General features: G+C 44.3%; 3 long non-coding RNA genes and 1 pseudogene across 11 annotated transcripts; 1 reads left to right on the top strand and 3 right to left on the bottom strand.

Moving 5' to 3' along the window:
- Positions 1–46: 46 nt before the first annotated feature.
- LOC127919855 (uncharacterized) lies at positions 47–1,401 on the bottom strand. Of its 7 annotated transcripts, XR_008104281.1 has the most exons (6): positions 1,334–1,401; positions 1,206–1,249; positions 1,047–1,166; positions 918–1,001; positions 109–280; positions 47–64 (listed from the first exon to the last, which is right to left on the bottom strand). It is a non-coding gene; the product is annotated as an uncharacterized LOC127919855 (long non-coding RNA). The 7 variants fall into 7 exon arrangements; XR_008104278.1 differs by lacking the exon at positions 1,206–1,249; XR_008104277.1 differs by lacking the exon at positions 1,334–1,401 and having other exon boundaries at positions 1,206–1,318.
- A 1,707-nt stretch (positions 1,402–3,108) lies between these two features.
- Positions 3,109–3,760, top strand: LOC127919854 (uncharacterized). Of its 3 annotated transcripts, none has more exons than XR_008104273.1 (4): positions 3,109–3,234; positions 3,288–3,343; positions 3,400–3,511; positions 3,624–3,760. It is a non-coding gene; the product is annotated as an uncharacterized LOC127919854 (long non-coding RNA). The 3 variants fall into 3 exon arrangements; XR_008104272.1 differs by having other exon boundaries at positions 3,288–3,399; positions 3,456–3,511; XR_008104274.1 differs by having other exon boundaries at positions 3,568–3,662.
- Positions 3,761–5,892: 2,132 nt separating this feature from the next.
- On the bottom strand, positions 5,893–12,967 carry LOC127919853 (ras-related protein Rab-19-like; annotated as a pseudogene).
- A 4,059-nt stretch (positions 12,968–17,026) lies between these two features.
- Positions 17,027–22,961, bottom strand: LOC127919849 (uncharacterized). The gene is made up of 4 exons (XR_008104260.1): positions 22,856–22,961; positions 22,379–22,489; positions 21,790–21,873; positions 17,027–17,621 (listed from the first exon to the last, which is right to left on the bottom strand). It is a non-coding gene; the product is annotated as an uncharacterized LOC127919849 (long non-coding RNA).
- Positions 22,962–23,172: the final 211 nt, after the last annotated feature.

The following is a 23,172-nucleotide window of genomic DNA, read 5'->3' as shown; positions in this document are numbered from 1 at the left end:
CTCTCCTGGTACTAACTGCCATACCTGCTGCAGAATCAAAGGATCTCTCCTGGTACTGTCATACCTACTGCAGAATCAAAGGCTCTCTCTTGGTACTCACTGTCATACCTACTGCAGAATCAAAGGCTCTCTCCTGGTACTGTCATACCTGCTGCAGAATCAAAGGCTCTCTCCTGGTACTAACTGTCATACCTGCTGCAGAATCAAAGGCTCTCTCCTGGTACTCACTGTCATACCTACTGCAGAATCAAAGGCTCTCTCCTGGTACTAACTGTCATACCTGCTGCAGAATCAAAGGATCTCTCCTGGTACTAACTGTCATACCTGCTGCAGAATCAAAGGCTCTCTCCTGGTACTTAACTGTCATACTCTGCTGCAGAATCAAAGGATCTCTCCTGGTACTAACTGTCATACCTGCTGCAGAATCAAAGGATTTTCCTGGTACTAATCGTCATACCTGCTGCAGAATCAAAGGATCTCTCCTGGTACTAACTGTCATACCTGCTGCAGAATCAAAGGATCTCTCCTGGTAACTGTCATACCTGCTGCAGAATCAAAGGCTCTCCTGGTACTAACTGTCATACCTGCTGCAGAATCAAAGGCTCTCTCCTGGTACTTAACTGCCATACTCACTCACTGTCATACCTACTAGCAGAATCAAAGGATCTCTCCTGGTACTAACTGTCATACCTACTGCAGAATCAAAGAATCATACCTACTGGAATCAAAGGCTCTCTCCTGGTACTAACTGTCATGCCTACTGCAGAATCAAAGGCTCTCTCCTGGTACTAACTGTCATACCTGCTGCAGAATCAAAGGATCGCTCCTGGTACTAATCCCTGCTGCAGAATCAAAGGATCTCTCCTGGTACTGGCATACCTGCTGCAGAATCAAAGGATTCTCTGGTACTGTCATACCTACTGCAGAATCAAAGGCTCTCTCCTGGTACTGTCATACCTACTGCAGAATCAAAGGCTCTCTCCTGGTACTAACTGTCATACCTACTGCAGAATCAAAGGATCTCTCCCTGGTACTAACTGTCATACCTGCTGCAGAATCAAAGGATCTCTCCTGGTACTGGCATACCTGCTGCAGAATCAAAGGCTCTCTCCTGGTACTGTCATACCTACTGCAGAATCAAAGGCTCTCTCCTGGTACTGTCATACCTACTGCAGAATCAAGGCTCTCTCCTGGTACTGTCATACCTACTGCAGAATCAAAGGCTCTCTCCTGGTACTAACTGTCATACCTGCTGCAGAATCAAAGGCTCTCTCCTGGTACTAACTGCCATACCTGCTGCAGAATCAAAGGATCTCTCCTGGTACTGTCATACCTGCTGCAGAATCAAAGGATCTCTCCTGGTACTAACTGTCATACCTGCTGCAGAATCAAAGGCTCTCTCCTGGTTACTAACTGTCATACCTGCTGCAGAATCAAAGGCTCTCTCCTGGTACTAACTGCCAAGCTATGCGCATTCTCCAAACTCACATTTCGTCCAGATGCTGCTGAGTTCTTTGTCGAGAGTAGAAGTATTATGCCATAAAAGCTGGATAGTTTGGCAGGACATACACATTTCAACACAATTTCCGTATTTGGATAAATGAGTCTGTACTTTTTTAGCAACAAGAGGCCCTGTGATGTTAGGTCATAGCAGGTCTAGGAGTTACAGTATCCAGGCAGAAATACTGTGACTGTTGTCAATGATGCTTCACTTGACTCATAATAATGGAGCTGCTTCGTTCTGTCTTCTTCTGATGCTCTGAAGTGGATCAGTGAATGTAGGTCTACTACGCCCTCTAGTGGTCGCCAGAGAGTTACAACGTTTTTCAGTGTCTTTTACCAAAGTGTACGCATGTCCGTATTCTCCTTACTGACACACAGGTGTCGTACTTTTCCAAAGGTCCAACTTGAAGAGCCCGTAGTGCAACACTTAGTTCAAACTGAACCTCAACCCTTTTCCTCGACGAATAACCACAATCATCTTTTACAATCTATGTATTTTTAAGTTGTTGATTTTATTTGATCTTTGAGAAACAATACAAAAGATACAAAATACATCACACCTTCCCAGACCCACTAGCTTCCCTTATCACTTTCTGCCACATGGCCTCAAATTACAATATAATTGAATGTCTATAACAATAGTATAACGTTTGACCATTGACCAATGCCTGTCACATATTAGGCAACATTGTACATAAATCACAAATTAAAATGTCTCTCGAGACGTCAGTAGAACGCCACTGATGAGCACATTGTTTCTAATACAATACCATAGGTTGCTCTGTGTGAGTAGGTTGCTGAGAGTCACACTACAGGCAATGTGCAGGCTCTGTTCAGGCTCTGTGCAGGCTCTGTGCAGGCTCTGTGCAGGCTCTGTTCAGGCTCTGTGCAGGCTCTGTTCAGGCTCTGTGCAGGCTCTGTGCAGGCTCTGTGCAGGCTCTGTTCAGGCACTGTGCAGGCTCTGTTCAGGCTCTGTGCAGGCTCTGTGCAGGCTCTGTTCAGGCTCTGTTCAGGCTCTGTGCAGGCTCTGTTCAGGCTCTGTGCAGGCTCTGTGCAGGCTCTGTGCAGGCTCTGTTCAGGCACTGTGCAGGCTCTGTGCAGGCTCTGTGCAGGCTCTGTTCAGGCTCTGTGCAGGCTCTGTTCAGGCACTGTAGGCTTGTCAGGCAACTGTGCAGGCTCTGTGCAGGCTCTGTGCAGGCTCTGTTCAGTGCTCTGTGCATCCACTGTGCAGGCTCTGTTCAGGCTCCCACTGTAGGCTTTCAGCAACAACATGGATGGCAGCAGTGGAACAGTAATGTAGTGTTTCATCCACTGCTCCAGTCCACCCTCCCCTGGGACACTCACAAGGTCACAGTGTCATAGATCCACTGCTCCAGTCCACTCCCCCTGGGACACTCACAAGGTCACAGTGTCATAGATCCACTGCTCCAGTCCACCCCCCTGGGACACTCACAAGGTCACAGTGTCATAGATCCACTGCTCCAGTCCACCCCCTGGGACACTCACAAGGTCACAGTGTCATAGATCCACTGCTCCAGTCCACCCCCCCTGGGACACTCACAAGGTCACAGTGTCATAGATCCACTGCTCCAGTCCACTTCCCCTGGGACACTCACAAGGTCACAGTGTCATAGATCCACTGCTCCAGTCCACTCCCCCCTGGGACACTCACAAGGTCACAGTGTCATAGATCCACTGCTCCAGTCCACCCTCCGCTGGGACACTCACAAGGTCACAGTGTCATAGATCCACTGCTCCAGTCCACCCCCTGGGACACTCACAAGGTCACAGTGTCATAGATCCACTGCTCCAGTCCACTCCCCCCTGGGACACTCACAAGGTCACAGTGTCATAGATCCACTGCTCCAGTCCACCCTCCGCTGGGACACTCACAAGGTCACAGTGTCATAGATCCACTGCTCCAGTCCACCCTCCCCTGGGACACTCACAAGGTCACAGTGTCATAGATCCACTGCTCCAGTCCACTCCCCTCTGGGACACTCACAAGGTCACAGTGTCATAAATCCACTGCTCCAGTCCACTCCCCCCTGGGACACTCACAAGGTCACAGTGTCATAGATCCACTGCTCCAGTCCACTCCCCTCTGGGACACTCGCAAGGTCACAGTGTCATAGATCCACTGCTCCAGTCCACTCCCCTCTGGGACACTCACAAGGTCACAGTGTCATAGATCCACTGGCATAGCACACACACACAATATATATATATTTTTTCAAATCTTCTAATTACTTTCAATATTATTAATTTCCATGTCGGCTCTATGCCTGGAAATGCCCTGTCCTGAGGATCCCAATTTCAAACTCCCAAAAATTATATAAAAAATGGTAATAATGGATATTAACTGAAACACGATCTTGTGTAGTTTTATGCAAGAGCCCTCTGTGATTTAAATTTAACATATTTTAACCAAAATTCATATTCTACCGTAATCTAACGACAAGGGGTCCTTATGGCATAGCTGCCCTACTCAATCCTGATTCTTTTGATATTTTAGACTAATCTGACGGAGTTCACCAAATCTCAGTTTCGAGTGAAAAATATTTTTTAAATTAGGTTTTAGAGTCATAAAGCAACTGAGTAAAACATAATTGCTACTGTGTATACCACTTGAATTAAGCATCCATTTTTGTCCACTCTGTTAGGCATCCATTTTTTTTTTTTTGTCCTCTCTGTTAGGCATCCATTTTTGTCCTCTCTGTTAGGCATCCATTTTTGTCCTCTCTGTTAGGCATCCATTTTTGTCCTCTCTGTTAGGCATCCATTTTTGTCCTCTCTGTTAGGCATCCATTTTTGTCCTCTCTGTTAGGCATCCATTTTTGTCCTCTCTGTTAGGCATCCATTTTGTCCTCTCTGTTAGGCATCCATTTTTGTCCTCTCTGTTAGGCATCCATTTTTGTCCACTCTGTTAGGCATCCATTTTTGTCCTCTCTCTGTTAGGCATCCATTTTTGTCCTCTGTTAGGCATCCATTTTTGTCCTCTCTGTTAGGCATCCATTTTTGTCCACTCTGTTAGGCATCCATTTTTGTCCTCTCTGTTAGGCATCCATTTTTGTCCACTCTGTTAGGCATCCATTTTTGTCCACTCTGTTAGGCATCCATTTTTGTCCTCTCTGTTAGGCATCCATTTTGTCCTCTCTGTTAGGCATCCATTTTTGTCCTCTCTGTTAGGCATCCATTTTTGTCCACTGTTAGGCATCCATTTTTGTCCACTGTTAGGCATCCATTTTTGTCCACTGTTAGGCATCCATTTTTGTCCTCTCTGTTAGGCATCCATTTTTGTCCTCTCTGTTAGGCATCCATTGTTGTCCTCTCTGTTAGGCATCCATTTTTGTCCACTCTGTTAGGCATCCATTTTTGTCCTCTCTGTTAGGCATCCATTTTTGTCCACTGTTAGGCATCCATTTTTGTCCTCTCTGTTAGGCATCCATTTTTGTCCACTGTGTTAAGCATCAACTCTGTCAGAGTGCTGAAATGAATCATTTTCCATATTTGACAAATGTTTTGTATTGAACTTGTATTTTTAGAGGCAGTATCAGTATGTGTTGCCAACTACATCCGTGGCTTGTCAACTCCGTCACTGAGGACTGACCCCCTTAAGATACTGTTGTTGTCAATATTCAGACAAAATGTTTGAATGGTTCTGCAACAGATGGTCAAACAGTTGTAATATTTGCTATGTTAGACCTGGGGGCGATGTTAGTTTTATAAATGTTGTTTTAGGTCTTAAATCCAGAAAACTAAACAAAAAGAAGTTTGGAGATTTGTATTACATATTTGAATAATCTAATGTTAGAGTGAAACAATCCAAGGCTGTTTTAAACACTTAATAATTGTAAATTAAAATGCTTTTATGGTGTCTGACGGAGTAGACAGAAATCCAGTTAGTTGCATTTGATGATTTATTAAAAAAATGTCATTAGGAAGTTATTCATTTACATGGTGTGATAGCTGATACTTTGGTCGATCAAAATATATATTTCACATTTTGTTAATATTAAGACCAACATTTGTGGGAAAAAGTTGAGATTGTCCCTGAGAACTAAAACAGCAACATGTTCTCTCAGCAGAATATGGAAAAGAGCCAGAGATCAGCTATAAAATGCTACTTAGCATTTTTTAAATTAAATTGCTCGTACCTTGTGGGGGGGGGTCAGGGGTTGAGAAACTGCGCTAAACCACATAGGTCATAGGTCAATAGTACCTAAAGTCACACACACAAAAGGAGTGTGTGTTCTGCCTGTAACGGTCTCAGCTTCCCCTATTCCAGGGTTCCCCAGGTGGCGGCCCGCGGGTAGGTTTGATTTATATTTATATTTATTTGTGGAATTTTTATTGTTGAACATTAAAGATTGTTGAAACACCAGGAAATCAGCTCCAAGTGATTTTAATGGAAGAAATCTGTTCCCATGTATTCCCAGGCATAATGGAGAGACACGTGAACAAATGTGAACAAGGTTTGAAATGATTATGTTTCGTCAAACTATTGCTATCTGTTTGGGCTTCTTGCGGTCAATTTGTGGTTTACAAATTAATTGTAATTGTGTTCCCGGCCCCTCGAACATCCGCTCCAGAATAAATGGTCCCGCGGCTGAATCTAGTTGATGATCCCTGCCTTATTCTGTCCTCTTCCAGGTAACACAGTGGCACACGCAGGTATCCATTCTTACACTCCCTCTGTTGTCCTTCCTCCTCTCTATGTCAGCAACACGTCTTCCTGTCTGTGATCACCGCTGGCCCGTTGATTGGTCGTGAGTTGGCTCGGAGCAGGACGCGGGGCGAGTCATTGTTGCTAGGGGCCTGTTGCCGGACGGCAGTGCCGTTGCGTGCCAGCAGCTCGCGGGCCATCATCATGAAGGCATCGTCCACATTCTGGGCCTCCTTAGCTGAGGTCTCTAACGCTGCCAGGATGCCTCTCTCCTCAGCCATACAGCATGCCTCCTGGAACAACACCTGACGCTCAGACTCCAGGTCAGACTTGTTACCTGGCAAGGAGAGAAATAGGTGTTTCAAGTTTTGTTTTTAGAACTGATTTGTCAAAAACACATTGATTTGAGGGGTCAGGGGTTAAAGAATTTTAAAGGTTTGAACCTCTTTTCTGAGAGAGGCCCAGATTTTTTTTGTTTCAAATCTTTACATCTCAATTATAGAAATACAAAGGATAGAAGAAACATTTCAATTCAAAACAATGGCCCATGCCACATAGCGTCAGCAAATATTTTTGCTCCCACTCACCAATGAGACAGAGCACTACATTGGCCGCGCCGTACAGCTCCACCTCCCTGATCCAGTTGGACACAGAGTCAAAGGTTCCGTGGCGTGTGATGTCATAGGCGATCATGGCGCCGTGGGCGCTGCGGTAGTAACTCTGGGTGATGGTCCGGAAACGCTCCTGTCCAGCCGTGTCCCATACCTGCATCTGTTTTACACAGACACACACGGAATTAGATACATACCTCACACACAAACACAATGATCTCACAGTCTAATATACTGCTGGAGGGACCAATACAAACACTATGATCTCACAGTCTAATATACTGCTGGAGGGAACAATACAAACACAATGATCTCACAGTCTAATATACTGCTGGAGGGAACAATACAAACACAATGATCTCACAGTCTAATATACTGCTGGAGGGAACAATACAAACACAATGATCTCACAGTCTAATATACTGCTGGAGGGACCAATACAAAACAATGATCTCACAGTCTAATATACTCCTGGAGGGAACAATACAAACACAATGATCCCACAGTCTAATATACTCCTGGAGGGAACAATACAAACACAATGATCTCACAGTCTAATATACTGCTGGAGGGAACAATACAAACACAATGATCCCACAGTCTAATATACTCCTGGAGGGACCAATACAAACACAATGATCTCACAGTCTAATATACTGCTGGAGGGAACAATACAAAACAATGATCCCACAGTCTAATATACTGCTGGAGGGACCAATACAAAACAATGATCTCACAGTCTAATATACTCCTGGAGGGAACAATACAAACACAATGATCTCACAGTCTAATATACTGCTGGAGGGACCAATACAAACACAATGATCCCACAGTCTAATATACTGCTGGAGGGAACAATACAAACACAATGATCTCACAGTCTAATATACTGCTGGAGGGAACAATACAAACACAATGATCTCACAGTCTAATATACTGCTGGAGGGAACAATACAAACACAATGATCTCACAGTCTAATATACTGCTGGAGGAACAATACAAACACAATGATCTCACAGTCTAATATACTGCTGGAGGGACCAATACAAACACAATGATCCCACAGTCTAATATACTGCTGGAGGAACAATACAAACACAATGATCTCACAGTCTAATATACTGCTGGAGGGAACAATACAAACACAATGATCTCACAGTCTAATATACTGCTGGAGGAACAATACAAAACAATGATCCCACAGTCTAATATACTCCTGGAGGGAACAATACAAACACAATGATCCCACAGTCTAATATACTCCTGGAGGGAACAATACAAACACAATGATCTCACAGTCTAATATACTGCTGGAGGGAACAATACAAACACAATGATCTCAGTCTAATATACTGCTGGAGGGACCAATACAAACACAATGATCTCAGTCTAATATACTCCTGGAGGGAACAATACAAACACAATGATCTCACAGTCTAATATACTCCTGGAGGGAACAATACAAACACAATGATCTCACAGTCTAATATACTGCTGGAGGGAAATACAAACACAATGATCTCACAGTCTAATATACTGCTGGAGGGACCAATACAAAACTCTGTGTGAAGGCAGCACTACTGAAATGACACAATACAACAAAATGATGATGTACTGTAAATGTTTAAAAAACTGCAATATGCCACTGTGTGTCTCAGGTATCTCCTTCAGCCTCCGCCTGATCTGCAATATGCCACTGTGTGTCTCAGGTATCTCCTTCAGCCTCTGCCTGATCTGCAATATGTCACTGTGTGTCTCAGGTATCTCCTTCAGCCTCCGCCTGATCTGCAATATGCCACTGTGTGTCTACAAAACAGGTATCTCCTTCAGCCTCCGCCTGATCTGCAATATGCCACTGTGTGTCTCAGGCATCTCCTTCAGCCTCCGCCTGATCTGCAATATGCCAGGTACCTGTGCACTACTGAAATGTCTCAGGTATCTCCTTCAGCCTCCGCCTGATCTGCAATATGCCACTGTGTGTCTCAGGTATCTCCTTCAGCCTCCGCCTGATCTGCAATATGCCACTGTGTGTCTCAGGTATCTCCTTCAGCCTCCGCCTGATCTGCAATATGCCACTGTGTGTCTCAGGTATCTCCTTCAGCCTCCGCCTGATCTGCTCCTCTCTTCATGTTAGCATAGCAACAACTGCCATAGCAACCTGACACACCTGGCACCAGAGTTCCTAAACTCCCATGCTCACCTGGTCTTACCCTGCATTTGGTTTCTTTATCACTCTCCTCACAGACTTTATCTTTGTCTTCCTCTAAAACCCCCGTTAAATCCTTTCATCTCCTAATCATCCACACAACATGTACACAAGCACAGGAGAACATGTTGTTTTTTATATGCTTCCCAAAGCTACTGTAGGGATGATCTGTTTTGATTCATATGTGCTGTAGTTCTAATGCAGTAAACATGTCTCTGCCACTGGCTTTGGGAGGGAGAGCTTATATACAGTATGTGTGCGTGATGTACAGGGGATTCACTGCTTGGAGGAAGAGCACTGCCTGGAGCAAGAGCACTGCCTGGAGCAAGAGCACTGCCTGGAGCAAGAACACTGCCTGGAGCAAGAGCACTGCTTGGGAGCGAAAGCACTGCTTTGAGCAAGAGCACTGCCTGGAGCAAGAGCACTGCTTGGAGCAAGAGCACTGCCTGGAAGAGCACCCTCTATAGCCTGGAGAAAAACACCCTGAACCACTGCCTGGAGCAAGACCACTGCCTGGAGCAAAAGCACTGCCTGGAGCAAGAGCCTGCTTGGAGCAAGAGCACTGCCTGGAGCAAGAGCACCGCCTGGCATAAGAGCACTGCCTGGAGCAAGAGCACTGCCTGGAGCAAACCACTGCCTGGAGCAAAACCACTGCCTGGAGCAAGAGCCCTGTCTGGAGCAAGAGCCTGCTTGGAGCAAGAGCACTGCCTGGAGCAAGAGCACTGCTTGGAGCAAGAGCACTGCCTGGAGCAAGAGAACTGCCTGGAGCAAGAGCCCTGCTTGGAGCAAGAGCACTGCCTGGAGCAAGAGCACTGCCTGGAGCAAGAGCACTGCCTGGAGCAAGAGCCCTGCCTGGAGCAAGAGCCCTGCCTGGAGCAAGAGGACTGCCTGGAGCAAGAGCACTGACTGGAGCAAGAGCACTGACTGGAGCAAGAGCACTGCCTGGCGTAAGAGCACTGCCTGGAGCAAGAGCACTGCCTGGCGTAAGAGCACTGCCTGGCGTAAGAGCACTGCCTGGAGCAAGAGCACTGCCTGGAGCAAGAGCACTGCCTGGAGCAAAAGCACTGCCTGGAGCAAAAGCACTGCCTGGAGCAAAAGCACTGCCTGGAGCAAAAGCACTGCCTGGAGCAAGAGCACTGCCTGGAGCAAGAGCACTGCTTGGAGCAAGACCACTGCCTGGAGCAAGAGCACTGCCTGGAGCAAGAGCACTGCCTGGCAGCAAGAGCACTGCCGTTGTCATGCAAGTGACTAAAGAAACTAAATTGAACTCTTTACAGCAGAATAATATCCATGTTCCTGTCAGTAAATACAACTCTTTACAGTTAAATAATATCCATTTCCTGTCAGTAAATACAACTCTTTACAGTTAAATAATATCCATTTCCTGTCAGTAAATACAACTCTTTACAGTTAAATAATATCCATGTTCCTGTCAGTAAATACAACTCTTTACAGTTAAATAATATCAATTTCCTGTCAGTAAATAGAACTCTTAACAGCAGAATAATATCCATGTTCCTGTCAGTAAATAGTACAAGCAGACTCAAATGCTGTTTGCATTGATCTCTGTCTCTTTGTGTGGTTACAGTTGTCACGGAGTTATGTGTGTGGTACAGGGAGAGCAACAATGGTCTAGTGTTGTCATCATGCATGATTTGAATACGTTTGATGTGCGGTCAGTTGAGGCAACAAGGCCCTATTCACACAGAGTGGCTATAAACCAAATGGCACCCTATTCCCTATATAGTGCACTACTTTCAACCAGAGACATGGGCCCTGGTCAAAAGTAGTGCACTAGATAAGGAATAGGGTGCGCCTGGGACAGAGCCCCAGACTAAGATACATTCTGAAGCCATCCACTTGCCTGCTCTTCCTTCCTTCCTTCCTGTGTCAAAGGTCAGTTGGTTGAGGATACGGTCAGTAACACAGAATGAAATAGAACCCATTCTAGAATGAAGGAGGTATATGACACACAGTAGGCCCCTCTAGTAATAATGTTACTATACCTCTTAAACAAAAAGGTGCTATCTACAACCGAAAATGGTTATATGGCTGTCCCCATAGAACCCTATATGGTTCTTTCCACAGAGGGTTCTACATGGAACCAAAAAGGGTTCTCCTACGGGGACAGTAGAAGAATACTTTTGTGACCCTTTTTTCTAAGAGTGGTTGGTTAGAGGAAGAGGCCGCACCATAAATACCTTCCTATCGCCTCTTGTCTGGCAGGTTTGGGGAACAATACAGTTAGCAGCTGTTGGTAGAGGAGGGAGGGAGGGGCCCTCCAGCTACAAAATCATTTCAACCTAAAGTAGCTCTAAAGTATTTAAACCTACACTCTTAGAAAAAAGGGTACCAAAAGAGTTCTTCAGCTGACCCATAGGAGAACCCTTTTTGATTCCAGTTAGAACCGTTTGTAGAAAGGGTTCTACATGGAACACAAAAGCATTCTACCTGCAACCAAAAAGCCTTTAAGGTTCTAGATAGCAAACAAAATGATAAGAGTGTAACCAGCCCCTCATAGAGGTTTCCTATTCAAACATACAGTAGTTTGACCTCAATAGGTACTTAAGGCTTACTCTCACTTTTCTCATTGAAGTTTAAAAACAAATACTGATGTTTTTGGTCAGGGAAGAGAAAGAGGAATGACTGATGTGTTGTAGGAGAACCAGAAAGGCGAGTCCCTCATGACATGCCGGTCCAACTTGTATTAAGTGTCAACCTAATTAAGGCCTGCAAAGCCTTCTTGACAGTATCACAAGACAACAGCTGTGTTTTACACCAACCACCCCAATGGCCTCCAAACTGAAGTATTCAGACAGCAACTAATCTGATCAGCAGGCAACACTTTGACATTTCAGTTATACGTTATGTGTATAGTCAACAACAGAAGATGTGTTGTACATGTTCAAACTATCAACAAACTACCAACTGCAGCTCTGTTGCTATGCAACAGCTTGCTGGAGTGACAGTGACTGTAGGGTTAGGTTTAGGCTGACTTTCACTGAACCATTTTAGTTCTATAAAGCACCATTTCTCCTAAAGGTTTGAGGCTGACTTCCTTACCTTAATTTTCTTGCCCTCGATGTCCACTGTCCGCACGGTGAAGTCCACTCCTATGGTGTTCTGTTGCCTCTCTGAGAACTGTCCTGACTTGAAGCTCTGGACCACGAGGTCTTGCCCACGTTAGAATCTCCAATCAGGATGATCTTAAACAGGAAATCAAAGGATTCGTCCTGCTGCTCCACTCCTCCAGTTGGCTGTTGCATCGTAAAGAGGAGTGGGCTGTCTGGGCCTGGGAGCCACACCAAGACACTGACTTAGTGTCACGTCACAATACTATGACTATGTTATAACTGTGTTATAAGCAAGTGAGTGATGTCTGCTTTACAATGCTATCCCCTGATGGTTGTTGCTAGGTTATAATCCCAGATGACCTAGGGTCTCTTGTTGACTTGTACCTGTCGCTTCGTGACTTCTAAATCCTCCCTGGCCAGAGAAGGTTCTTCTATATACAGTAGCTTCAGTACTGTAGTAGGTCACAGCACAAGTGTGGAAAATAGCATTCTTTAGTTGATCAGGTTTGATACAGGATTTCCTTCTGGCCATATAACCACCTCAGAGCTGAGAACGAAGCACAGGTCTTTCAGTCAGGCCCAGAATGTTCCCTCCAATCAGGCCTCTCTCCCCCCCGTACATCCATCAGGTGAGGATAACAGCGGCTCAATTCTCCAGAGAGAAAGCATTCCCTTTCTGCTCCCGACCAGCCTCCTCTCAGGTGTTGCCCCAGTTAATTTCCAACGGCAACAGAGTGCACTGAACAGCCAGTAGTAAACACTTCTCTTCCACACAGAATAAGAAACAGATTGAGTCACCTTTACACTGTCAAAAGAGCTGCCTTCTTTCTCCTCCAGATTGTCTTTGTTAGTGTATGTTACTTTCTCTTCCTCCATCCACCTGTTGCCTTCCCGCCCTCATTAGGTTTTTCCGTCTCTTTCTACCAATGTAATCCCGCCCTAACTGCTAATCGTCACGTGAGCTCCCACCTGTGGTATTGTGGGAAATGTAGTGTTTCAGTTCTAATTGACATTGCTCTCAAAACCTGGATACAATCTGTTAAAAATATTTTGTTTAAACACTTTCCAAATTAAATAGATACCAAAATAGATACTAAAACAGAAATACCGTTTTGATTTATTATAATTATATATCCTGTTATTATTATTGTCTTTAACTGTGAGAAAAACAACTTTCAGTATTTATGGAAACTCTGCCTCACATTCTATTCAATGTTGGAACTCAGAACTGTAAAGCAGTTGTTTTGAATTAAACATTCTATTCAAATGACTAGCATCTTCCAGACCACTTCAATCAAAACATTCTCCACCACAACATAACTCCGGCTTGTGGATTGGTGGAGCAATGGCTTGGCTACCATTGAAGAGTCTTGGGGACAGTGACAGAGAGTACGAGATGACGAGTGTTGATCTCCAGGGGGAGAAAAGGAAAGAGATTCGGGGAAAAAGAAAACATCAAAATAAAATGAAAGAAAACTTAAAAGTAGAAGAAAATGACTTTCAGAAGAAGAGGGAACAGATGGATGAAGAGGAGGATAAATATGGGGGAACTGGATGAGAAAGAAAGGCTGGAGCTTGCAGTAGACCAGGCAAGACAAGCAGCGAGGAATTGTGATCCAATCAGATCTGTGATACAGAAAGAGACTGAGAGAATCAGGAAGAGAAAAGGAAGAATGGAGTGCAGAGATAAGGCAGTCTGAGAGACAGAGAGACAGAGAGAAGAAGGTACATTTGAAGCAAGATGGGGAGTTGGAATGGCATCTAATTAAGATGGAGAGAGAGGTTGTTAGAGGCAGAGTTGAGGAGGACAAGAGAAGAAGGGAAGGAAGGAGGTAGAAACAGTGCATGGAGAGGAGAAAAAGAGAAGAAAAGGTGCATGTGGAGATGGAGAGAGCAGAAGGAAGGAAGAGAGAGAGAACAGTGCATGTGGAGATGGAGAAGAAGGAAGGAGAGAGAGAAACAGTGCATGTGGAGATGGAGAGAGCAGAAGGGAAGGAAGGAAGAAGAGAGAGAAACAGTGCATGTGGAGATGGAGAGAGCAGAAGGGAAGGAAGGAAGAGAAACAGTGCAGAGATGGAAGAGCAGAAGGGGAAGGAAGAGAGAGAGAAACAGTGCATGTGGAGATGGAGAGAGCAGAAGGGAAGGAAGAGAGAGAGAAACAGTGCATGTGGAGATGGAGAGAGAGAAGGGAAGCAGATGGGAGATGGAGAGAGCAGAAGGAAGGAGATGAGATGGAGACAGTGCATGGAGATGGAGAGAGGAAGGAAGATGGAGAGAGGAAGAGAGAGAGAAACAGTGCATGTGGAGATGGAGAGAGCAGAAGGAAGGAAGAGAGAGAGAGATGGAGAGAGCAGAAGGAAGGAAGAGAGAGAAAACAGTGCATGTGGAGATGGAGAGAGCAGAAGGGAAGGGAAGGAGGAGATGGAGAGAGCAGAAGGGAAGGAAGAGAGAGAGAAACAGTGCATGTGGAGATGGAGAGAGAGCAGTGAAGGGAAGGAAGAGAGAGAGAAACAGTGCATGTGGAGATGGAGAGAGCTGAGAAGAAGGAAGAGAGAGAGAAACAGTGCATGTGGAGATGGAGAGAGCTGAGAAGAAGGAGAGAGAAGAAGGAGAGAAAAAAACATGCACAGAGATAACCAGGAGGAAAACGAGATGATAGATTTAGAGGATAACAGAGTTATCCAGAAGAAGCTTTGGTTAGAGTGGAACAGCTAAAGAGAGAGATATGCTGGAGTACCAGCTATAGCTGGAGGACCATCAGGAAATATCAGGGGCCCTTCTTAGCCTGGGAACCAGTCTGTTTGTGCCATCATGCCTCTGCTTGTCATGCCAAACACATGATAACACAAACAGATCTGGGAACAGGCTAGGCCCCTCTCTCTAGGATGTGTGCATTTAACTAACTTGATGAGTTAATATCTACTGCCCTCCTGTGATTTCACAGTGCAAAGCAGGTCATTTGGGGAGCCATGACCATGGAACCACATCATCGCAGCACGTTGCCAAGGAAACTTCTGCCACACAGGCAAATAGAACAAAGTAGTTTATTGAATGAACGTAAAATGATATTATGAGTATGTACTACAGTAGCCTGGGTGCCAGTCTGTTGAGTGAACATTCCACCCTTGTACTCCGTGTCACATGCCAAATGTTTAGCATGACAAGGAGTGACAAGGAGTGGAATGATAGCTAAACAGACTGGTACCCGGGCTACAACCACTGGTTTAATATCATACCGTTTAGAGTCCTTCATTACGTATTCATTGTTTTAATCAACTTTTCCCCCTGTGTCAGACTGTATTCAGTTGGAAGAAACAGAAAGACAAGTTGAAGAAACAAGAGAAGGAGGAGAGGAAGAGAAAGGAAGCAGAGAAAGACAGAAGGCAGAACAGAAGAGGAGAGAGAAAGAGATGAAGGAGTGTGAAAGACAGGAGGAGGAGGATGAGAGGAGAGAACAGGAGGATGAGAGGAGAGAACAGGAGAAAAAGAGGAAGAGGGGAGGATGAGAGGAGAGAACAGGAGGATGAGAGGAGAGAACAGGAGAAAAGAGGAAGAGGGGAGGATGAGAGGAGAGAACAGGAGGATGAGAGGAGAGAACAGGAGGATGAGAGGAAAGAACAGGAGGAAAAGAGGAAGAGGGGAGGATGAGAGGAGAGAACAGGAGGAAAAGAGGAAGAGAGAGGAGGATGAGAGGAGAGAACAGAGGAAAAGAGGAAGAGAGATGAGGAACAGGAGGAACAGGAGGAAGAGGAAGAGAGGATGAGAGGAGAGAACAGGAGGAAGAGGAAGAGAGAGGAGGATGAGAGGAGAGAACAGGAGGATGAGAGGAGAGAACAGGAGGAAAAGAGGAAGAGGGGAGGATGAGAGGAGAGAACAGGAGGAAAAGAGGAAGAGAGAGGAGGATGAGAGGAGAGAACAGGAGGAAAATAGGAAGAGAGAGGAGGATGAGAGGAGAGAACAGGAGGAAGAGGAAGAGAGAGGAGGATGAGAGGAGAGAACAGGAGGAAGAGGAAGAGAAGGGAGGATGAGAGGAGAGAACAGGAGGATGAGAGGAGAGAACAGGAGGATGAGAGGAGAGAACAGGAGGAAGAGAGAGGAGGATGAGAGGAGAGAACAGGAGGAAAAGAGGAAGAGGGGAGGATGAGAGGAGAGAACAGGAGGAAAAGAGGAAGAGGGGAGGATGAGAGGAGAGAACAGGAGGAAAAGAGGAAGAGAGAGGAGGATGAGAGGAGAGAACAGGAGGAAAAGAGGAAGAGAGAGGAGGATGAGAGGAGAGAACAGGAGGAAGAGGAAGAGAGAGGAGGATGAGAGGAGAGAACAGGAGGAAGAGGAAGAGAGAGGAGGATGAGAGGAGAGAACAGGAAGAAAAGAGGAAGAGAGAAGGATGAGAGGAGAGAACAGGAGGAAGAGGAAGAGAGAGGAGGATGAGAGGAGAGAACAGGAGGAAAAGAGAAAGAGAGGAGGATGAGAGGAGAGAACACGAGGAAAATAGGAAGAGAAAGGAGGATGAGAGGAGAGAACAGGAGGAAGAGGAAGAGAGAGGAGGATGAGAGGAGAGAACAGGAGGAAAAGAGGAAGAGAGGAGGATGAGAGGAGAGAACAGGATGAAAAGAGGAAGAGAGAAGGATGAGAGGAGAGAACAGGAGGAAGAGGAAGAGAGAGGAGGATGAGAGGAGAGAACAGGAGGAAGAGGAAGAGAGAGGTTGAGAGGAGAGAACAGGATGAAAAGAGGAAGAGAGGAGGATGAGAGGAGAGAACAGGAGGAAAAGAGGAAGAGAGAGGAGGATGAGAGGAGAGAATAGGAGGAAGAGGAAGATGAGAGGAGAGAACAGGAGGAAGAGGAAGAGAGAGGTTGAGAGGGAGAGAACAGGAGGAAGAGGAAGAGAGGAGGATGAGAGGAGAGAACAGGATGAAAAGAGGAATATTTTTAAGAGATGTTGGTTGTCGAATAAAAGGAACATAATGTTAAAAGATGCTTGTCCCTTTATTCAAGACACTGTAACCAACACTGAGGCACTTCAATGGTTAAATGGTTACCAATTATTTACAACAGAAAAACAAACCACAGGTTTTACAGAACCTTTGACAGCCAATAAGAAGACTCTTGCTGGCAGTCAGATGGATAATCAGTTGAACAGTAATACTTTGGACAACACAGTAGAGATGTCTAATGTCTAATAATGTCCTGAGTTGTCCTTTCATGTGTGTTATGAGTATGTACATAATATGGATGCATTGCTAACCTGATCCCAGATCTGTTTGTGTTCTGGCCAATGACAACTCCATTGCTGTCATTGCCAAGCCAACTCTTTGTCACCCATTGTCATGTTTGGCTTGACACAAATGAGTGACAGGAGTTGTCATGATGGCACAAACAGACTGGCACTCAGACTAGTGCATTGAGTCTCCTTCATAAGAGGACCATTTCATTTCAGACACTCTCTGCTGTGTCACACAGCTCCCTGTATTGAGGTGGTTGAGAGGTGAAGATCACAGGTGGCACATCAACCTTTCTTCTCATCTGGCAGAGTATTGTGATGGCCAGGACAACTCCAACATCCTGAGGACCAGACACACAGTAACGGTTCAGTCAGGATTGACGGAGCAGGTGACCAGATGCTGAGTGTGATAGATGATGGTTCAATCTAATAGGCCTACACTATGGTACAGCGTTGGGGTGTGATAGATAATGGATCTAATAGACCTACACTCAACACCTATGGTAAAAAAAGAGTATGGAACAGCATTTGGTTCAATTAAGTTTTAAATTCAGGTCGAGTCAATTGAAATTCACTTCCTGAATTGAAAAATCCACATACAAAACTATGGACAATTTTCAATTTGTGCATTGAATTTCAATTGACTGAATTGAAAAAAATGTAATTGACTGCAACCCTGGAAAGGTTAAATACACGGCCGGCCCACTGATTGACGAGGGCAGCATTTTCTGAGCTAAACTGCTAAGACCCACCAACAACAACACATAGAACCTCACATAATTCTGCCCCAAAACAATCTCTCAACCAGTGGCATATGGGCTTTTTATGTGAGCGCTAATGCCACCCTTTGATAAGCAGGCCCCACATTGTCAAAGGTGCTAAATGATTTGCTTGTCCTTCCCCCAGGGTGCAGTTGGAGAGACGCATCTCTGATCACTCAACCAACATACCGGGAAAAAATTATCTAACATAAATAATGTAGTAGATTTAGGATATGTAAGAAAGAGTATGTGACCTTCTCTGTAGCCTACAGGCTGGAGATAAAATGTAATGAGACACACTTTTTTACATCATGCAGCTTTCTCCAATCAAATAGCCTGACCTAAACGGAGGTCAATCAAATAGCCTGACCTAAACGGAGGTCAATCAAATAGCCTGACCTAAACGGAGGTCAATCAAATAGCCTGACCTAAACAGAGGTCAATCAAATAGCCTGACCTAAACGGAGGTCAATCAAATAGCCTGACCTAAACGGAGGTCAATCAAATAGCCTGACCTAAACGGAGGTCAATCAAATAGCCTGACCTAAACGGGAGGTCAATCAAATAGCCTGACCTAAACGGAGGTCAAAAATAGGACCTAAATGGAGGTCAATCAAATAGCCTGACCTAAACGGAGGTCAATCAAATAGCCTGACCTAAACGGAGGTCAATCAAATAGCCTGACCTAAACGGAGGTCAATCAAATAGCCTGACTAAACGGAGGTCAATCAAATAGCCTGACCTAAACGGAGGTCAATCAAATAGCCTGACCTAAACGGGAGATCAATCAAATAGCCTGACCTAAACGGCGGTCAATCAAATAGAACATTTGCTGTCATTATAACAAACAAACATGTCCTAAAAACAGGACAGTTCAAAGTGAAATGAATAATCACAGCTGTTGTCCAGGAGTTTCATCCCGTTGTCATGATCAGTGGTTTCAAGTTGGTATCTGTCCAGTTTTGACAAGCTGATCACAATGAAAATAAAACATTTACAATGTAAAAACATTGCAAATAGGCTCCTGAGAACTCCTGATAAAGTTGGGTAGCTGATATTCAGGGCTTAAATTGCCAAATTGATTAGTCACAGGAATCAGGACTAATAAAGCCAATGTAACGCCTGTTTTCCAAAGATGGGCCTACCACATGGATGGGCCTACCACATGGATGGGCCTACCACATGGATGGGCATTCATACAATTCCATTGCGGGCAACATGGTAAGCTACACCCCACACCCCAGTAAGCCCGAGACGACATATTTTAGATGTCTTTTTTTGGTCCTGTTCGGATGTCGTTTTTATGCGTTTTACAAAACGGTAGGCTTACCACATACGATGCATTCAGAGAGTATTCAGACCCTTTGACTTTTTCAAAATGTTATGTTACAGCCTTATTCAAAAATGTATTAAATTGTTTTTTTCCCTCATCAATCTACACACAATATCCCATAAAAACAAGGCATCATTTTTTGGAAAAATGTTCTGAATTTAAAAAAAAATACAAACTGAATGAACACATTTCCATAGGTATCCAGACCCTTTACTCAGTACTTTGTTGAAGCACCTTTGACAGTAATTACAGTCTCAAGTCTTCTTGGATATAACACTACAATATTTGTGGAGTTTCTCCCATTCTTCTCTGCAGATCTTCTCCAGCTCTGTCAGGTTGGATGGGGAGTTTCTCCATGGATGGGGAGTTTCTCCCATTCTTCTCTGCAGATCCTCTCCAGCTCTGTCAGGTTGGATGGGGATTTCTCCCATTCTTCTGGGGAGGTTTCTCCCATTCTTCTCCAGATCTCTCCAGCTCTGTCAGGTTGGATGGGGAGTTTCTCCCATTCTTCTCTGCAGATCATCTCAAGCTCTGTCAGGTTGGATGGGGAGTTTCTCCCATTCTTCTCTGCAGATCCTATCCAGCTCTGTCAGGTTGGATGGGGAGTTTCTCCCATTCTTCTCTGCAGATCCTCTCCAGCTCTGTCAGGTTGGATAGCGCTGCACAGCTATTTTCCGGCCTCTCCAGAGATGTTAGATCGGGTTCATGTCTGGGCTCTGGCTGGGCCACTCGAGGACATTCAGAGACTTGTCCCAAAGCCACTCCTGCGTTGTCTTGGCTGTGTGCTTAGGCTCGTTGTCCTGTTGGAAGCTGAACCTTGGCCCCAGTCTGAGATCCTGAGGGCTCTGGAGCAGATTTTCATCAAGGATTCCTCTGTACTTTGCTCCGTTCATCTTTGCCTCGATCCTGACTAGTCTCTCAGTCCCTGCAACTGAAAAACATCCCCACAGCATGATGCTGCCACTGCCATGCTTCACCGGTGGATGATGCCAGGTTTCCTCCAGACGTGATGCTTGGCATTCAGGCCATAGAGTTCAATCTTGATTTCATCCAGACCAGATAATCTTGTTTCTCATGGTAAGAGTCCTTTAGATGCCTTTTGGCAAACTCCAAATGGAAGTCTGGCCACTCTATCATAAAGGCCTGATTGGTGGAGTGCTGCAGATGGTTATCCTTCTGGAAGGTTTTCCCATTTCCACAGAGGGACTCTGTAGGTCTGTCAGAGTGACCATTGTGTTCTTGGTCACTTCCTGACCTAAGCCCTTCTTCCCCAATTACTCAGTTTGGCCGGGCGGCTCTAGGAAGAGTCTTGGTGGTTCCACACTTCTTCCATTTAAGAATGATGGACGCCATTGTGTCCTTGGGGACCTTGAATGGACCAGATCTGTGCCTCGACATTATATAGACAGGTCGGTGCCTTTCTTAATCATGTCCAATCAATTGAATTTACCACAGATGGACTCCAATCAAGTTGTAGAAACATATCAAGGATGATCAATGGAAACAGCATGCACTTGAGCTCAATTTTGAGTCTTAAAGCAAGAGGTCTGAATAGTTATGTAAATAAGGTATTTCTGTTTTATTTTAATACATTTGCTAAAATAAAAAAAAATAAAAAAAATTCTGGGGTATTGTGTGTAGATTGATGAGGATTTCTTGTTTTATTTAATCCATTTTAGAATAATGCTGTAACGTAATTTTTGGGGAAAAAGTTTAGGGGTCTGAATACTTTCTGAATGCACTGTAGATGGGCATTCATAACATTCCATTTCAGGCCAAACTGCAGGCTTCAGGTGACACCTTTGGGCGACGTTTTTGCGGCAGTTCAGGACCGACCTTGATTTCCAACAGACATTTGTTTTGGTCGGACCAAATCTGAACCAATCATGTTTGTTTCAGATTTTGTCGGTCTGGACCAGCCTTGATTTGGCCCAAACATAGATGTCTATAAATGACTTATTCTCAACTTTCATTCAGAACCAACAATGTGCATGATTTTAACATTGTAAAATACACATTTTCAACATCTGTAAAATACACATTTTCAACATCTGTAAAATACACATTTCACAAAATACACATTTTCAACATCTGTAAAAACACATTTTCAACATCTGTATCAACATCTGTAAAATAAGTATCTTCAACATCTGTAAAATACACATTTTCAACATCTGTAAAATAAGTATCTTCAACATCTGTAAAATACACATTTTCAACATCTGTAAAATAAGTATCTTCAACATCTGTAAAATACATATTTTCAACTTTCATTCATCTGTCTTTTAGATGTCATTTTGCTTACGGGACTATTCTAGTTTTGCGGGGTTGGTATTTTTTGGTCTTGCCTATGGAGGCAGAATGGCAAGGCTCGGCCCTAGTTAAATAGTACAGAAATATATCAGAAATACATACCCATAATGCTGTCAGTGCTACTAATATTCCTATTCCCAGGCTGATCGCATTGCTCTCGACTGAGATCAGGATGGGAAGACATGGCTGAAAATGGACAATTAAGAGTTTGTCATTTTGTGTGAAAAACAAGAGTATACAGCTCTGTATTATATCAGAACTTAAACAAACATCAGTTTATTGTATCAATGAGTACTGTACAAGTCATCTCTATGGATCCAACTAGCATTATGACATTCTAGTGGATACACAGCTGCCAGCAAAACACTTTGAGAAAAATTACGAGCAAAACAGTTTAGTTGCACCCTCTTGACAGCAGACACATTTAAAAAATGGTGTAATTCTACACATTTTGCCATGGGGTGGTGAGAAATGTATGCCGTTTTTAATGACATCATAGTGAGACTGACGAACCACATCAATGAGGGCTCTATGGGTAGTAATTTGACCATGATAACACGTTTAGATAACTGTCTGCTAACCTAATTTAGCAATCTAAAAAATATTATCTGATATGGGCTAGTTGATTTGAGGACCTTCAAAATGGCCACCAGTTGCCCATCCCTGGTGTAGTGGAATGACTTGTTTTTACCTTTTCATATACCAGAATGTGTTCATCCATTAATCCCTTGTGGTCATCATCCTCAGATGAATTACTGTTGGGATAGTGAATAACAAATCTTGTATTGTTACCAGGAGCAACCTGAAATAGAATGTGACAAGGTTTAAAACAGTGCTTTACTTTAGCTGCATGATTTATTACTAGGCTGCAGCATGGCATCCATTATGTGTCTGGTCCAAATGTGTTCTATGGTATTTGTTGGTCTTTTAGAGTATTGTCATGTACATCTTCCTCAGTTTATTCATGGTCGTCTTGTCACTGTCCTTATAGTCTCTTTTTTATTTTGTTTTAAAAACACATTTGAAAGATAATAGAATAAAACATGTATTGCTCTTTACCAAAAGACATAACAGATTTATTTAACACAGACTGACACACACTGAATCAGATCCTACTCAGCATACAAATAACAACAACAAGTTAACTTATTTAACACAGCAGACTCACACATTTAAAGTCTGTTGAGTCCTCATCAGAACAGAGACAGGAGATGGGGATGTCTGTGCCCCAGTCTTGGTAGCCTTGTACGAGCCCACAGCATTTGAACTGAAAGTGAAGAAACAGAACAACAGGCATTTTAAAAACAATTAGGCAAACAATTACAAATATAGTTAAGGCCTGGAGAAACCTCCTGAGAAACCTCCCTGGAGAAACCTCCATGGAGAAACCTCCATGGAGAAACCTCCCTGGAGAAACCTCCTGGAGAAACCTCCTGGAGAAACCTCCCTCCCTGGAGAAACCTCCTGGAGAAACCTCCTGGAGAA

Source organism: Oncorhynchus keta, unplaced genomic scaffold, assembly GCF_023373465.1.
Source record: "Oncorhynchus keta strain PuntledgeMale-10-30-2019 unplaced genomic scaffold, Oket_V2 Un_contig_1770_pilon_pilon, whole genome shotgun sequence".
NCBI classification, from domain to species: domain Eukaryota; kingdom Metazoa; phylum Chordata; class Actinopteri; order Salmoniformes; family Salmonidae; genus Oncorhynchus; species Oncorhynchus keta.
Note: the sequence above shows the minus strand (reverse complement) of the source record. Positions and strands in the feature narration are given on the sequence as shown.